The 17,582-nt window shown below is 40.2% G+C and overlaps 2 non-coding genes and 1 pseudogene across 2 annotated transcripts; all 3 read left to right on the top strand.

Annotated features, from left to right (window-relative positions):
* The first annotated feature begins 612 nt into the window (after positions 1-612).
* On the top strand, positions 613-2,607 carry LOC138914644 (small subunit ribosomal RNA). Its single transcript, XR_011420465.1, has one exon. It is a non-coding gene; the product is annotated as a small subunit ribosomal RNA (ribosomal RNA).
* Positions 2,608-3,230: 623 nt separating this feature from the next.
* Positions 3,231-3,409, top strand: LOC138914633 (5.8S ribosomal RNA). The gene has a single exon (XR_011420457.1). It is a non-coding gene; the product is annotated as a 5.8S ribosomal RNA (ribosomal RNA).
* A 398-nt stretch (positions 3,410-3,807) lies between these two features.
* LOC138914640 (large subunit ribosomal RNA) lies at positions 3,808-6,559 on the top strand (annotated as a pseudogene).
* Positions 6,560-17,582: the final 11,023 nt, after the last annotated feature.

Raw genomic sequence — 17,582 nt, 5'->3', positions numbered from 1 at the left:
ATATCCCCTGTCGTTTGGGCACAGAGTATCGCTTGCCGGTACAATGTGTTTACAAAAAGCATTATAATAAAATATAATTGCAATATTAGTGATCAAAATAATTTCATATGCGCTCGGTTTTATATCATATATTACCAGAGAGTTATATGGAAAAGATAAATTTTAAATTTATCATCAAAATGCAAATGATTTAACTCAATATTTATATTGGTTAAACAAAAATTGTACATGTGTGGATACAATAATTATGTATGTTGAACAAAAATGATATTTTAGAATGAAATATGTATATATAATATAATAAAAACTTATAGAAAGAACAATATATATTGAAAATTGTGTTATAAAAAAGTTGTACTTTTTCTTTAACATCAATTATAAACTTGTTATATTAGTGGCGAAACAAGTAAAAATTAAAGAACGTATACGAATGCCATATAAAAATGGCCGTATTCGAATTAAAATAGAATTATTTCACAAAGCAAAAAAAAAATATTGAATTAAAATCAATATTTAAGAAAAACCGAACATATAAAATGGAAATAAAATCTATTATATTTATATTACTAATTTCTATTCAAAAAATATGAATGAAATATGAACGAAAACATTATTCTGGTTGATCCTGCCAGTAGTTATATGCTTGTCTCAAAGATTAAGCCATGCATGTCTAAGTACACACGAATTAAAAGTGAAACCGCAAAAGGCTCATTATATCAGTTATGGTTCCTTAGATCGTTAACAGTTACTTGGATAACTGTGGTAATTCTAGAGCTAATACATGCAATTAAAACATGAACCTTATGGGACATGTGCTTTTATTAGGCTAAAACCAAGCGATCGCAAGATCGTTATATTGGTTGAACTCTAGATAACATGCAGATCGTATGGTCTTGTACCGACGACAGATCTTTCAAATGTCTGCCCTATCAACTTTTGATGGTAGTATCTAGGACTACCATGGTTGCAACGGGTAACGGGGAATCAGGGTTCGATTCCGGAGAGGGAGCCTGAGAAACGGCTACCACATCTAAGGAAGGCAGCAGGCGCGTAAATTACCCACTCCCAGCTCGGGGAGGTAGTGACGAAAAATAACAATACAGGACTCATATCCGAGGCCCTGTAATTGGAATGAGTACACTTTAAATCCTTTAACAAGGACCAATTGGAGGGCAAGTCTGGTGCCAGCAGCCGCGGTAATTCCAGCTCCAATAGCGTATATTAAAGTTGTTGCGGTTAAAACGTTCGTAGTTGAACTTGTGCTTCATACGGGTAGTACAACTTACAATTGTGGTTAGTACTATACCTTTATGTATGTAAGCGTATTACCGGTGGAGTTCTTATATGTGTTTAAATACTTGTATTTTTTCATATGTTCCTCCTATTTAAAAACCTGCATTAGTGCTCTTAAACGAGTGTTATTGTGGGCCGGTACAATTACTTTGAACAAATTAGAGTGCTTAAAGCAGGCTTCAAATGCCTGAATATTCTGTGCATGGGATAATGAAATAAGACCTCTGTTCTGCTTTCATTGGTTTTCAGATCAAGAGGTAATGATTAATAGAAGCAGTTTGGGGGCATTAGTATTACGACGCGAGAGGTGAAATTCTTGGACCGTCGTAAGACTAACTTAAGCGAAAGCATTTGCCAAAGATGTTTTCATTAATCAAGAACGAAAGTTAGAGGTTCGAAGGCGATCAGATACCGCCCTAGTTCTAACCATAAACGATGCCAGCTAGCAATTGGGTGTAGCTACTTTTATGGCTCTCTCAGTCGCTTCCCGGGAAACCAAAGCTTTTGGGCTCCGGGGGAAGTATGGTTGCAAAGCTGAAACTTAAAGGAATTGACGGAAGGGCACCACCAGGAGTGGAGCCTGCGGCTTAATTTGACTCAACACGGGAAAACTTACCAGGTCCGAACATAAGTGTGTAAGACAGATTGATAGCTCTTTCTCGAATCTATGGGTGGTGGTGCATGGCCGTTCTTAGTTCGTGGAGTGATTTGTCTGGTTAATTCCGATAACGAACGAGACTCAAATATATTAAATAGATATCTTCAGGATTATGGTGTTGAAGCTTATATAGCCTTCATTCATGGTGGCAGTAAAATGTTTATTGTGTTTGAATGTGTTTATATAAGTGGAGCCGTACCTGTTGGTTTGTCCCATTATAAGGACACTAGCTTCTTAAATGGACAAATTGCGTCTAGCAATAATGAGATTGAGCAATAACAGGTCTGTGATGCCCTTAGATGTCCTGGGCTGCACGCGCGCTACAATGAAAGTATCAACGTGTATTTCCTAGACCGAGAGGTCCGGGTAAACCGCTGAACCACTTTCATGCTTGGGATTGTGAACTGAAACTGTTCACATGAACTTGGAATTCCCAGTAAGTGTGAGTCATTAACTCGCATTGATTACGTCCCTGCCCTTTGTACACACCGCCCGTCGCTACTACCGATTGAATTATTTAGTGAGGTCTCCGGACGTGATCACTGTGACGCCTTGTGTGTTACGGTTGTTTCGCAAAAGTTGACCGAACTTGATTATTTAGAGGAAGTAAAAGTCGTAACAAGGTTTCCGTAGGTGAACCTGCGGAAGGATCATTATTGTATAATATCCTTACCGTTAATAAAAAAATTTGTTAATACAAATTTAATACAAATTACCAATATATATATATATATACATAATAATTATAATAATAATTATACCAAAAATATGATCTTAAAAGTAAAAGATCAAATAAATTTCGAACAAGCAAATCGAAATATTGTAATAATATAATATTATTACAAATAAATTAAATAGAAACAAACATAAAATTCGAACAAGCAAATCGAATTATTAATATAATAAAATATATTTTATATATTTATTATAAACTTTTGTGTGTATATGGACCATAATATACACGCGTTGCGAGATGTATTGGCCAACTAATTTGATGATGATCATACATTGGATAATGCAACAACCTAAAATATACAATGTTGTACCTGGTTTCAGGTTAATGTTTTATATAAAATTATCAATATATATTAACAAACAAATGCCATTACAAATAATACTTTGATATATATTGTTTATATAAAACTAAGACATTTCGCAGCATTTATTTTAGGTATATAAATACATTTATTGAAGGAATTGATATATGCCAGTAAAATGGTGTATTTTTAATTTCTTTCAATAAAAACATATTTGACCAAATTTAAAACCAATATTATAAAACTCTAAGCGGTGGATCACTCGGCTCATGGGTCGATGAAGAACGCAGCAAACTGTGCGTCATCGTGTGAACTGCAGGACACATGAACATCGACATTTTGAACGCATATCGCAGTCCATGCTGTTATGTACTTTAATTAATTTTATAGTGCTGCTTGGACTACATATGGTTGAGGGTTGTAAGACTATGCTAATTAAGTTGTTTATACAAATTTTATAATAAAATTTTATAAGCATATGGTATATTATTGGATAAAAATAATTTAATTATTTTATTCATAATATTAACAAATATATGAAAAACATTATCTCACAATAGTAATTAAACTTTGAGAAAAACGAAGAGGAATATTTTCTTTTTCAATCAAATAATACTGAGAAATGTCTAGCATAAAATATTATCTAGAATTGTCTCTTATTAATGATTTGAAATATGAAAAACGTTGACAATATTATTATTCTTCGTTAATTCGTTACAAATAAATGCCATTAATATATATATACGTCAGCTTTAAACGAATTTAATAAAATGTTTTATCATTATATATAAAGAATTAATTGCAAATAAAAGTTATATACAACCTCAACTCATATGGGACTACCCCCTGAATTTAAGCATATTAATTAGGGGAGGAAAAGAAACTAACAAGGATTTTCTTAGTAGCGGCGAGCGAAAAGAAATCAGTTCAGCACTAAGTCACTTTGTCTATATGGCAAATGTGAGATGCAGTGTATGGAGCGTCAATATTCTAGTATGAGAAATTAACGATTTAAGTCCTTCTTAAATGAGGCCATTTACCCATAGAGGGTGCCAGGCCCGTATAACGTTAATGATTACTAGATGATGTTTCCAAAGAGTCGTGTTGCTTGATAGTGCAGCACTAAGTGGGTGGTAAACTCCATCTAAAACTAAATATAACCATGAGACCGATAGTAAACAAGTACCGTGAGGGAAAGTTGAAAAGAACTCTGAATAGAGAGTTAAACAGTACGTGAAACTGCTTAGAGGTTAAGCCCGATGAACCTGAATATCCGTTATGGAAAATTCATCATTAAAATTGTAATATTTAAACAATATTATGATAATAGTGTGCATTTTTTCCATATAAGGACATTGTAATCTATTAGCATACCAAATTTATCATAAAATATAACTTATAGTTTATTCAAATTAAATTGCTTGCATTTTAACACAGAATAAATGTTATTAATTTGATAAAGTGCTGATAGATTTATATGAATACAGTGCGTTAATTTTTCGGAATTATATAATGGCATGATTATCATTGATTTTTGTGTTTATTATATGCACTTGTAGGATTAACAATGCGAAAGATTCAGGATACCTTCGGGACCCGTCTTGAAACACGGACCAAGGAGTCTAACATATGTGCAAGTTATTGGGATATAAACCTAATAGCGTAATTAACTTGACTAATAATGGGATTAGTTTTTTAACTATTTATAGCTAATTAACACAATCCCGGGGCGTTCTATATAGTTATGTATAATGATATTTATATTATTTATGCCTCTAACTGGAACGTACCTTGAGCATATATGCTGTGACCCGAAAGATGGTGAACTATACTTGATCAGGTTGAAGTCAGGGGAAACCCTGATGGAAGACCGAAACAGTTCTGACGTGCAAATCGATTGTCAGAATTGAGTATAGGGGCGAAAGACCAATCGAACCATCTAGTAGCTGGTTCCTTCCGAAGTTTCCCTCAGGATAGCTGGTGCATTTTAATATTATATAAAATAATCTTATCTGGTAAAGCGAATGATTAGAGGCCTTAGGGTCGAAACGATCTTAACCTATTCTCAAACTTTAAATGGGTAAGAACCTTAACTTTCTTGATATGAAGTTTAAGGTTATGATATAATGTGCCCAGTGGGCCACTTTTGGTAAGCAGAACTGGCGCTGTGGGATGAACCAAACGTAATGTTACGGTGCCCAAATTAACAACTCATGCAGATACCATGAAAGGCGTTGGTTGCTTAAAACAGCAGGACGGTGATCATGGAAGTCGAAATCCGCTAAGGAGTGTGTAACAACTCACCTGCCGAAGCAACTAGCCCTTAAAATGGATGGCGCTTAAGTTGTATACCTATACATTACCGCTAAAGTAGATGATTTATATTACTTGTGATATAAATTTTGAAACTTTAGTGAGTAGGAAGGTACAATGGTATGCGTAGAAGTGTTTGGCGTAAGCCTGCATGGAGCTGCCATTGGTACAGATCTTGGTGGTAGTAGCAAATAATCGAATGAGACCTTGGAGGACTGAAGTGGAGAAGGGTTTCGTGTGAACAGTGGTTGATCACGAGTTAGTCGGTCCTAAGTTCAAGGCGAAAGCCGAAAATTTTCAAGTAAAACCAAAAACGCAATATATACAAATCAAGCTAATATAATATACTTGAATAATTTTGAACGAAAGGGAATACGGTTCCAATTCCGTAACCTGTTGAGTATCCGTTTGTTATTAAATATGGGCCTCGTGCTCATCCTGGCAACAGGAACGACCATAAAGAAGCCGTCGAGAGATATCGGAAGAGTTTTCTTTTCTGTTTTATAGCCGTACTACCATGGAAGTCTTTCGCAGAGAGATATGGTAGATGGGCTAGAAGAGCATGACATATACTGTTGTGTCGATATTTTCTCCTCGGACCTTGAAAATTTATGGTGGGGACACGCAAACTTCTCAACAGGCCGTACCAATATCCGCAGCTGGTCTCCAAGGTGAAGAGTCTCTAGTCGATAGAATAATGTAGGTAAGGGAAGTCGGCAAATTAGATCCGTAACTTCGGGATAAGGATTGGCTCTGAAGATTGAGATAGTCGGGCTTGATTGGGAAACAATAACATGGTTTATGTGCTCGTTCTGGGTAAATAGAGTTTCTAGCATTTATGTTAGTTACTTGTTCCCCGGATAGTTAGTTACGTAGCCAATTGTGGAACTTTCTTGCTAAAATTTTTAAGAATACTAATTGGGTCAAACCAATTAGTTCTTATTAATTATAACGATTATCAATTAACAATCAATTCAGAACTGGCACGGACTTGGGGAATCCGACTGTCTAATTAAAACAAAGCATTGTGATGGCCCTAGCGGGTGTTGACACAATGTGATTTCTGCCCAGTGCTCTGAATGTCAAAGTGAAGAAATTCAAGTAAGCGCGGGTCAACGGCGGGAGTAACTATGACTCTCTTAAGGTAGCCAAATGCCTCGTCATCTAATTAGTGACGCGCATGAATGGATTAACGAGATTCCTACTGTCCCTATCTATAGAGATAGATGTACTTTAAGGTAGCCAACTGAACGGACGTGCTTTTAGTCGTGCTGCTGACAGTCGGGTATTTGTGTGGTGAATTCGCGAGTTTCGGCGCTGGAAAGCGTTTTAAAATTTGCGGTTTGTGAAGGTGAACGGCTGGGTGTAAGAATCGAGTTTGAAAAGTGAGGATAAGGGTGGAAATTCGCAGTTTTTCGAATTGGGAATTTTCCATTGCGCCACGTGCGTTGAGAGAGTGCGCTCTCGCGAGTGCTCTCTGGAGAGAGGCGTTAGGCACAAGTGCGGGATTTCTCTCGTACGATCAGCTGTGCTAGCGGGAGTGTGTACGGACTAAGTGGTTGGTGCCATTGCTAAGTGCTGCCAGATCGCTGGAAATATAATTTGGTGAGTTACTTTACTAAGTTATATTTTTGGGTGGTTGTTTGTTGCCGATAGATGTCGTCCGCAATGGACACCATCGAGTCCGGAAGCGAGTCGGCGAGCAGTCGCAGTAGCAGCGCTACAGGTCGGGGTAGGGGTCGCCCTAGAGGGAAACGCGGCCATCAGGGGAAGACCCGCGATGCGTCGCGAGCCAAGGTGCCGGCTGTGGATGGGGCCTCTGGTGGCCCAGAGCCCGTTGTCGAGGAGGATCTTGATTCTCTCGAGATGCCGCCGCCTCCTGCACCCGCTGGTAGGCCCGTTGCCGCCCCTGGCCATACTCCTGACAATGATGCCACCGCATCTGCTGCCGCAAGGATCGCGGATGCTGCTGCCGCCAGGATCGCCGCTGCCGCCGCTGGAGCTGAGGTCGTTGTCCCCTCGCCCGTTGCTCACAAATCGGAGGACTTTGCCATGGAGGTTGTAAAAGCAGGCTCAGGCCGCGTCGCTGAAGAGCTGGCGGCGATAAGGGAGGCATTTGTGTTGCACTCCGCGGCCCGCCTCTCACAGAGCGCCATCAAGGAAGTGATGAGTATCACAGCGAGATACGAGGCGTTGATTTCCGCGCTGAATGTTCGGAACGCCGTGCTTGAAGACCGCTTTAAGCAGTCGGTTAAGACGCTCCCGCCGCCACCCCAGCGACCGGTTCCTGCTGCCACCGCGCCGTCTTATTCAGCTGCATACCCAAGCCTGCCCCAGCCCTCTGCTGCACCGGTCCCACTGCCGCGTAAGCCGCGGGAGACCTGGTCGGCAGTCGTGCACAGCGCGGACCCGAATATCTCGGGGAAGCAGCTCGCTGAGAAGGTGCGAAAGGAGATCGCCCCAGCGCTGGGTGTTCGCGTGCACGAGGTGCGAGGACTGGCACGTGGTGTGCGGTTATACGTACCCCGTCGTCAGGCGAGCTGAAGCAGGTGATGGCCAACAAAAAGTTCCAGGAGGCTGGGCTGCAAATCAGCAGGACCCCACAACTGAAGCCGAGGATAGAGATCCGGGATGTGGACACCGCCCACAAGCCCGAGGACTTTATGGCGGAGTTGTATAAAAAAACTTTGCCGACAGGATGGAACTGGCGGAGTTCAAGAAGGCTGTGCGTCTGGAAAAGCCCTGGTCGCAGGCCAATGGCGCCACGGTGACCGTGACGCTGGAGGTCGACCAGTGGGCTTGGACGTTCTCGACGGAGCAAAGGCATACATAGGATGGTTTGCCTACAACTGCCGTGCCTTGGTACGAACCTACGCCTGCCTCAGGTGTGTTGGTTTCGACCACAAGGTTGCGAGCTGCAGGATGTCCGAGAAGGACAAGGTGTGCCGACAGTGCGGGCAGGTTGGCCACAGTGCGCGGGGCTGTCCCAACCCTGTGGACTGCCGAAATTGCCGCTTCAAGGGCTACCCGTCAGCACATCACATGCTGTCTGCTGGGTGCCCTGTGTATGCGGCGGTGCTGGCGCGGGTGAATGCTAGACACTAACCATGTTTAGCTTCATCCAGGCAAACTGTGGCAAAGGACGAGCTGCGACCATCGAGCTCGGAGTCCGATTGCGTGAAAGCAGGTGCCTGTTCGCACTGTTGCAGGAGCCCTACGTCGATGTGAGCAACGGGAGGATGGATGAGCTGCCGGAAGGTATCAGGAGCTTTACCGATAGGAAGGAAAGGCAGCCATCTAGTGAATCACCAGGATGTCATCTGTATGCAAGTGGAGCCCCTCACCACGGATTACGGCGTATGCGTGAAAATTATAGGAGGATTTGGCTCAATCCTTCTATGCTCCGCATATTGCCAGTTTGATGGCGACTTACCCTTGTACCTCACGTACTTGGATGCGGTCCTGCTGCTGGCCAGCAGAACTCCCGCAATCCTTGGCCTTGATGCGAATGCAGCATCCCATGTGGTTTAGCAAGCTTCCTCCCAACGCGGAGGGACTTGCTAACTACAATCGGGGTGAGCTGCTGTCTCTGTGGATTGTGGAAAAGGGAGCTGCGGTTCTAAACCAGCCAAGTTCGGTGTACACGTTCGAGTCCATGAACGGACGGAGCGACATCGACGTGACGATCGCCAACACTGCAGGATCTATGCTGGCCACATATGAGTGGAGAGTGGACAATTGGGAGTTAAGTGACCACAACATCATTACTGTTGTGGCCAACTTGACGACCGATACAGCCGTTGAGAGCCTAGCTCCGGTGCCGTCCTGGAACTTCTCCAATGCACGTTGGCGGTTGTTCGAGCAGGAAATGGTGAGTAGGGCAGCCGAACTTCCGGAAGACTTCTCAGAATCGCCGCTGGACCAACAAGTCTCTACCCTTCGCAGGATCGTCCACGAAGTGTGCGATCTTGTTGGGTAGGAGGACGGCAGGATCGCCGAGATCCAGACCAGGTTGGTGGACCGCTGACCTAAGCGCGATGCGCCGCGATGTCAGGAGACTTAGGCGCCGTCTTCAGGATGCCAGACGTCGTCGTCACGATGACGTGGCCGAGCTAATTGTGGTCGAGCTGAGACGTACCTCAGCCGCCTACAAGAAGCTCATCCTGAGGACAAAGGAGGACAGCTGGAGACGCTTCGTGGGGGAGAAAATTCACACGATCCCTGGGGGCGCGTCTACAAGATGTGCCGAGGTCGCAAGAAACGGACGGAGATTGGGTGCCTTCGCGTTAATGGCGAGCTGGTCACCAATTGGGGTGACTGTGCGCGTGTGCTCCTCCGCAACTTCTTTCCGGTTGCGGAGTCCGATGCACCGATTGCCATAGCGGAGGAACTCCCACCGCCACTGGAAGTTTCTGAGGTTGGTGCTTGTGTCGCCAGGTTGAAGAGCAAACGCTCGCCTGGCATGGACGGCATCAACGGAACGATTTGCAAGGCTGTGTGGCGCGCCATACCTCAGCACCTAACGGCGATATATTCCAACTGCATCCGGTCGGGGTACTTCCCTGCAGAGTGGAAATGCCCACGTGTTGTGGCTCTGCTCAAGGGACCCGACAAGGACAGGTGTGAGCCATCGTCGTACCGCGGAATTTGCCTACTTCCGGTCTTCGGTAAGGTGCTAGAGGCCATAATGGTTGATCGTGTGAGAGAAGTTCTTCCGGAAGGCTGCAGATGGCAGTTCGGTTTTCGTCAAGGACGTTGTGTGGAGGATGCTTGGATGCACGTGAAGAGCAGTGTTCACGCCAGCCCGGCGAGATACGTGCTCGGCATTTTCGTGGACTTCAAGGGAGCCTTCGACAACGTGGAGTGGAGTGCTGCACTGCGCCGATTGGCCGAGTTGGGATGCCGAGAGATGAGCTTGTGGCAGAGCTTCTTCTCCGGCAGGAGCGCAGAAATCCGAAGCAGTTACGAGACCGTTAATGTCCCGGTAACTAGAGGTTGTCCGCAGGGGTCAATCAGCGGCCCATTTATTTGGGACCTGCTGATGGATGTACTGCTACGACGCCTTGAGTCGTACTGCACACTGAGTGCGTACGCGGATGATCTGCTGCTTCTCGTCGAGGGAAACTCCCGGCTCGCGCTGGAGACAAAAGGAGCGCAACTAATGTCCATCGTTGAAACGTGGGGGATGGAAGTCGGCGTTGCCGTTTCCACCAGCAAGACGGTTATTATGCTGCTAAAGGAACCAAGAAAGCTACTCGCTCGTGGCCCGAATGGAGTGCTTCGACGCACACCTGCGGTAAAATTTGCTGGAGCAAACTTACCGTATGTTAGCAGCTGCCGGTACCTTGGCATCACAGTCAGCGAAGGCTTGAAATTCCTCGAGCACGTCAGAAATCTCCGACAGCGTATGACTGGAGTCGTTGCAGCATTGGCGCGTGTGCTTCGAGCAGACTGGGGCCTCAGTCCTCGAGCCAGGCGGACCATTTATGCCGGACTCATGGTGCCCTGTGCACTGTTTGGTGCCTCGGTATGGTATGTCACTACGACGCGGCAAGAAGTGGCCAGAGAGCACCTCATTGCCTGCCAGAGGCTTATCCTTCTTGGATGCCTTCCGGTATGCCGAACAGTGTCCACTGTGGCACTGCAGGTTCTTGCTGGCGTTCCCCCGTTTGATTTGGCTGCTATGCAAATGGCAGTTAAATACAAGCTTAAGCGTGGATACCCGTTGGAGGATTACGATCTGCTGTATAGTGAAGACCTCACTGGTCTAAGCTGGGAAGAGAAGATGGTGCGTATGGAGCAGTGCCTACTGCACAGATGGCAAGACAGATGGGATGACGTAGATGCATCCGGACGGGTGACCTACAAGTTCATTTCAGATGTGACTTTTGCATTTCGGAATCCACACTTTGGATTCCCGATGCGCACCGGATTTTAATGACAGGACACGGATCGTTGAACGCATTTCTGTATAGCAGAACGCTCTCGGACTCTGCCGCATGCTCATGTGGCGATCCATTTGAGGATTGGCAGCACGTCTTGTGTGACTGCCCCCTCTATGCAGATTTGCGCGACCTCGATGGACTTGGAGTGCAGCGAAATGGCGAAAACCGAACGTTTGGAAGGATTCTGGAGGATGAGGACAGGACTCGACGACTCAATGTGTTTGCTGATGAGGCGTTCCGCAGGAGAAGGGACTTTTAGTCCATTTACTCTGCTGTGTGGCTAGCGGCGAAGAATACTACCACAGCTTGTCATAGCTTGTCGTAGGAGGCGACTAATATGACATGGGTGCCCTATCCGAGCTTGTCGGAGCTTAAGGGGTGAGGCCTACCGATCCTGTAATTTCGGTACCACGGGTTGAGCAGCTGTCCAAGGCTGCTCATTGAGGTCGGCCCCCATGTGGGAGTATCGTGGTGGCTGTGGTTGACACCCATATGCGGGTAGAGCCTTCGGGTTCGACGTGGAGTTGCGTCATACAACTCGGGTGCTGTGACCCAAAGATCAGTAGGGATTTAGATAGATCCCGCTCCTCAGCAAGGGGGAATGCTTGCCCGACAAGTAAGCATTCGAATTGCTACCGGGGTGGTTGCTATGTACATAGCTATAGCTTCTAGTCCGGGGCGTTGGTCTGGCGCTTAACCTAGACACATTGCACTATACACTCACTTGTGGGTGTATAAGAGTGCCGTGGTTGTAATCCCTTCAGTGTGGAACATGCCACGTTAAATAAGAGCGGAGGGATCCGATTCACACACACTGTCCCTATCTACTATCTAGCGAAACCACAGCCAAGGGAACGGGCTTGGAATAATTAGCGGGGAAAGAAGACCCTTTTGAGCTTGACTCTAATCTGGCAGTGTAAGGAGACATAAGAGGTGTAGAATAAGTGGGAGATATTAGACTTCGGTTTGGTATCGTCAATGAAATACCACTACTCTTATTGTTTCCTTACTTACTTGATTAAATGGAACGTGTATCATTTCCTAGCCATTATACGGATATATTTATTATATCTTATGGTATTGGGTTTTGATGCAAGCTTCTTGATCAAAGTATCACGAGTTTGTTATATAATCGCAAACAAATTCTTTAATAAAACGGTGCATTTATGTATTTTTGATTTGAAAATTTGGTATAACTCCAATTACTCAGGTATGATCCAATTCAAGGACATTGCCAGGTAGGGAGTTTGACTGGGGCGGTACATCTCTCAAATAATAACGGAGGTGTCCCAAGGCCAGCTCAGTGCGGACAGAAACCACACATAGAGCAAAAGGGCAAATGCTGACTTGATCTCGGTGTTCAGTACACACAGGGACAGCAAAAGCTCGGCCTATCGATCCTTTTGGTTTAAAGAGTTTTTAACAAGAGGTGTCAGAAAAGTTACCATAGGGATAACTGGCTTGTGGCGGCCAAGCGTTCATAGCGACGTCGCTTTTTGATCCTTCGATGTCGGCTCTTCCTATCATTGTGAAGCAAAATTCACCAAGCGTTGGATTGTTCACCCATGCAAGGGAACGTGAGCTGGGTTTAGACCGTCGTGAGACAGGTTAGTTTTACCCTACTAATGACAAAACGTTGTTGCGACAGCATTCCTGCGTAGTACGAGAGGAACCGCAGGTACGGACCAATGGCACAATACTTGTTCGAGCGAACAGTGGTATGACGCTACGTCCGTTGGATTATGCCTGAACGCCTCTAAGGTCGTATCCGTGCTGGACTGCAATGATAAATAAGGGGCAATTTGCATTGTATGGCTTCTAAACCATTTAAAGTTTATAATTTACTTTATAAACGACAATGGATGTGATGCCAATGTAATTTGTAACATAGTAAATTGGGAGGATCTTCGATCACCTGATGCCGCGCTAGTTACATATAAAAGCATTATTTAATACAATGACAAAGCCTAGAATCAATTGTAAACGACTTTTGTAACAGGCAAGGTGTTGTAAGTGGTTGAGCAGCTGCCATACTGCGATCCACTGAAGCTTATCCTTTGCTTGATGATTCGATAATAAACATAAATTTAATTGTGTTTATTTTGTTTGGCTTTTTTAAGTCAGAATATATATATATATAAAATATATATATATAAAATAATAATTATATTTAAATAAATTTTATTTAAATATATTTAACAATGGTAGCCATATGTATCGTCATCCTATTAGTGACGCGTATAAAAATATTCTAAGTCCGAACATGCAAATAAGCGACATATGCAAGTATAATGTACTATCTCTTCAGGTAGCGCGCATATGAATCGGCGTCATCCTATTAGTGACGTGTATACAAATATTCTAAGTCCGAACATGCAAGTAAGAGACATATGCAAGTATATGTACCTCTTAAGGTAGCCAACTGAATCGTCATCCTATTAGTGACGCGTATAAAAATATTCTAAGTCCTACAATTAAACTAAGAGACATATGCAAGTATATGTACCTCTTAAGGTAGCCAACTGAATCGTCATCCTATTAGTGACGTGTATAAAAATATTCTAAGTCCGAACATACAAGTAAGAGACATATGCAAGTATATGTACCTCTTAAGGTAGCCAACTGAATCGTCATCCTATTAGTGACGTGTATAAAAATATTCTAAGTCCGAACATACAAGTAAGAGACATATGCAAGTATATGTACATGTCCAATTTCCTCTTAAATAGATGATTGAATCCGTCATCCTATTAGTGACGTGTATAAAAATATTCCAAGTCCAAACATGAGTTATATGGATATGAAAATAATATTAAGTTCTAGTATGGATATGAAAAAAATGAGTTATATGGATATGGGAAAAATAACAAGTTCTAGTATGGATATGAAAAAAATGAGTTATGTGGATATGGGAAAAATAATAAGTTCTAGTATGGATATGAAAAAAAATGAGTTATATGGATATGGAAAAGAATACAGAGTTCTAGTATGGATATGGAAAAATGAGTTATATGAATATGGGAAAAATGATAAGTTCTAGTATGGATATGAAAAAATATTGAGTTATATGGATATTAAAGAAATAATAAGTTCTAGTATGGATATGGAATAAAATGAGTTATATAGATATGGCAAAAAATTTCATGTTCTAGTATGGATATGAAAAAAATTAGTTATATGAATATGGGAAAATTTATAAGTTCTAGTATGGATATGGGAAAAATAATAAGTTCTAGTATGGATATAAAAAAATATTGAGTTATATGGATATTAAAGAAATAATAAGTTCTAGTATGGATATGGAAAAATTAGTTATATTGATATGCTAAATAATGAGTTATATGCATATGGGAAAAATACTAAGTTGTAGTATGGATATGGGAAGAATACTGAGTTCTAGTATGGATATGGAAAAATAATCAGTTCTAGTATGGATATGAAAAAATATTGAGTTTATGGATATTGAAGAGATAATAAGCTCTAGTATGGATATGGAAAAAATTAATTATATTGTAATAGTAAATAATAAGTTATATGGATATAGGAAGAAAATTAGGTTCTAGTATGGATATGAAAAAATTAGTTCTATGGATATGGAAAAATAAAAAGTTCTGTATGGATATGGAAAAATATTAAGTTATATGGATATTAAAGAAATAATAAGTTCTAGTATGGATATGGAATAAAATGAGTTGTAGAGATATGGCAAAAATATAATGTTCTAGTATGGATATGAAAAAAATTAGTTATATGAATATGGGAAAATTTATAAGTTCTAGTATGGATATGGGAAAAAGAATAAGTTCTAGTATGGATATGAAAAAATATTGAGTTATATGAATATTAAGAAATAATAAGTTCTAGTATGAATATGGAAAATATTATTTATATTGATATGGTAAATAATGATTTATATGGATATGGGATAAATACTAAATTCTAGTGTGGATATGGAAAAAACGAGTTATATGGATATGGGAAAAAATAAAAGTTCAAGTATGGATATGGAAAAAAGATTAGTTTATAAAGTTTATAGGTATGGAAAAAAATAATTATATAGATATAGAACAAAAATAAGTATATGGATATGGTGGCATCAGTACGAATATGCCCAATTTACATACACCGGAGCCGCAGTACGATAAATACCCAATATTTAGACGTCGTGGCCAAAAACATATATAGGGAGGCAGTGCTCGCCGACCGGCCGTATTGTTCAAAATTTATGTTTATCATATTATTTTGCAATGCTATATATAAATGATATCTTATACATATAATTCAATTATAGCGATATTGAAATACCATATTATATGTATAAAGAAAAAAAATGTATAATAAAATATACATTGACATACAAATATGGCTAGTTGTATGGATATGCCGTATTCATTATATGGATACGGCATATAGATTATATAAATATGACCAAAAAATATTTATATTGATATGGCAAATAAAGAAATTACTTGAATATGGAAATAAAAGAAGTTATATTGATATGGAAGAAAATAATGAGTCATATAGATATGTTGGCATCAGTACGAAATATGCCCAATTTACATACACCGGGGCCGCAGTACGAAAAATACCCAATATTTAGACGTCGTGGCCAAAAACATATATAGGGAGGCAGTGCTCGCCGACCGGCCGTATTGTTCAAAATTTATGTTTATCATATTATTTTGGCAATGCTATATATAAATGATATCTTATACATATAATTCAATTATAGCGATATGGAAATACCATATTATATGTATAAAGAAAAAAAATGTATAATAAAATATACATTGACATACAAATATGGCTAGTTGTATGGATATGCCGTATTCATTATATGGATACGGCATATAGATTATATAAATATGACCAAAAAAATTTTTTAAATTGATATGGAAAATAAGGAAATTACTTCATTATGTAAATAAAAGAAGTTATATTGATATGGAAGAAAATAATGAGTCATATAGATATGTTGGCATCAGTACGAAATATGCCCAATTTACATACACCGGGGCCGCAGTACGAAAAATACCCAATATTTAGACGTCGTGGCCAAAAACATATATAGGGAGGCAGTGCTCGCCGACCGGCCGTATTGTTCAAAATTTATGTTTATCATATTATTTTGGCAATGCTATATATAAATGATATCTTATACATATAATTCAATTATAGCGATATGGAAATACCATATTATATGTATAAAGAAAAAAAATGTATAATAAAATATACATTGACATACAAATATGGCTAGTTGTATGGATATGCCGTATTCATTATATGGATACGGCATATAGATTATATGGATATGACCAAAAAATAATTCATAAAGAAATTATATGAATATGGCAGAAATAATTGGTTATATTAATATGATCAAATAATACTTTATATAAAAAAGTGAATATCTTTGGTTGGGTGGCAAAGAGAATTAAATATGCCCGATATATAGACGTCGTGGCCAAAAACTACTATAGGGTGAAGTGCTTGTCTGTTGGTCTATATATATACATATAATATTTTATGCGTACACATTATTATTATAGATAGTTAATATCTATCGTATGGGTGGCAAACGGAATTAAATAATTTCGATATTTAGACGTCGTGGCCAAAAACTACTATAGGATGGTCAGTGGTTGTCCACCAATTAATTATTGAACAAACCATATGAATATCATATGCTGTTGTCAATATAATGTATATCAATAATAATAAAAAATAAGGATGGTACAGTAAGTAGTCCATCTACTATTGAACAAAATATATTATAATATATACTTTTGTTATCAATAGAACAACATATATTAAAATCAAAATATTATCCGTATAAATTTGTTTCTTAAATGAAATTAAGACTTGGCTACGCGGTTAATATTATAAACCCATGATAATAAGGTGAAACAGAGGTCAAGTTTCTATTATATATAGAATAACAAATTGTTTCCGACTTTTATCGTTAATCTTTGGTGGCAGGTATATATGATAATTTATATTAAATTATTATATCCCCTGTCGTTTGGGCACAGAGTATCGCTTGCCGGTACAATGTGTTTACAAAAAGCATTATAATAAAATATAATTGCAATATTAGTGATCAAAATAATTTCATATGCGCTCGGTTTTATATCATATATTACCAGAGAGTTATATGGAAAAGATAAATTTTAAATTTATCATCAAAATGCAAATGATTTAACTCAATATTTATATTGGTTAAACAAAAATTGTACATGTGTGGATACAATAATTATGTATGTTGAACAAAAATGATATTTTAGAATGAAATATGTATATATAATATAATAAAAACTTATAGAAAGAACAATA

Source organism: Drosophila takahashii, unplaced genomic scaffold (genome assembly GCF_030179915.1).
Source record: "Drosophila takahashii strain IR98-3 E-12201 unplaced genomic scaffold, DtakHiC1v2 scaffold_69, whole genome shotgun sequence".
Lineage (NCBI taxonomy): Eukaryota > Metazoa > Arthropoda > Insecta > Diptera > Drosophilidae > Drosophila > Drosophila takahashii.
Note: the sequence above shows the minus strand (reverse complement) of the source record. Positions and strands in the feature narration are given on the sequence as shown.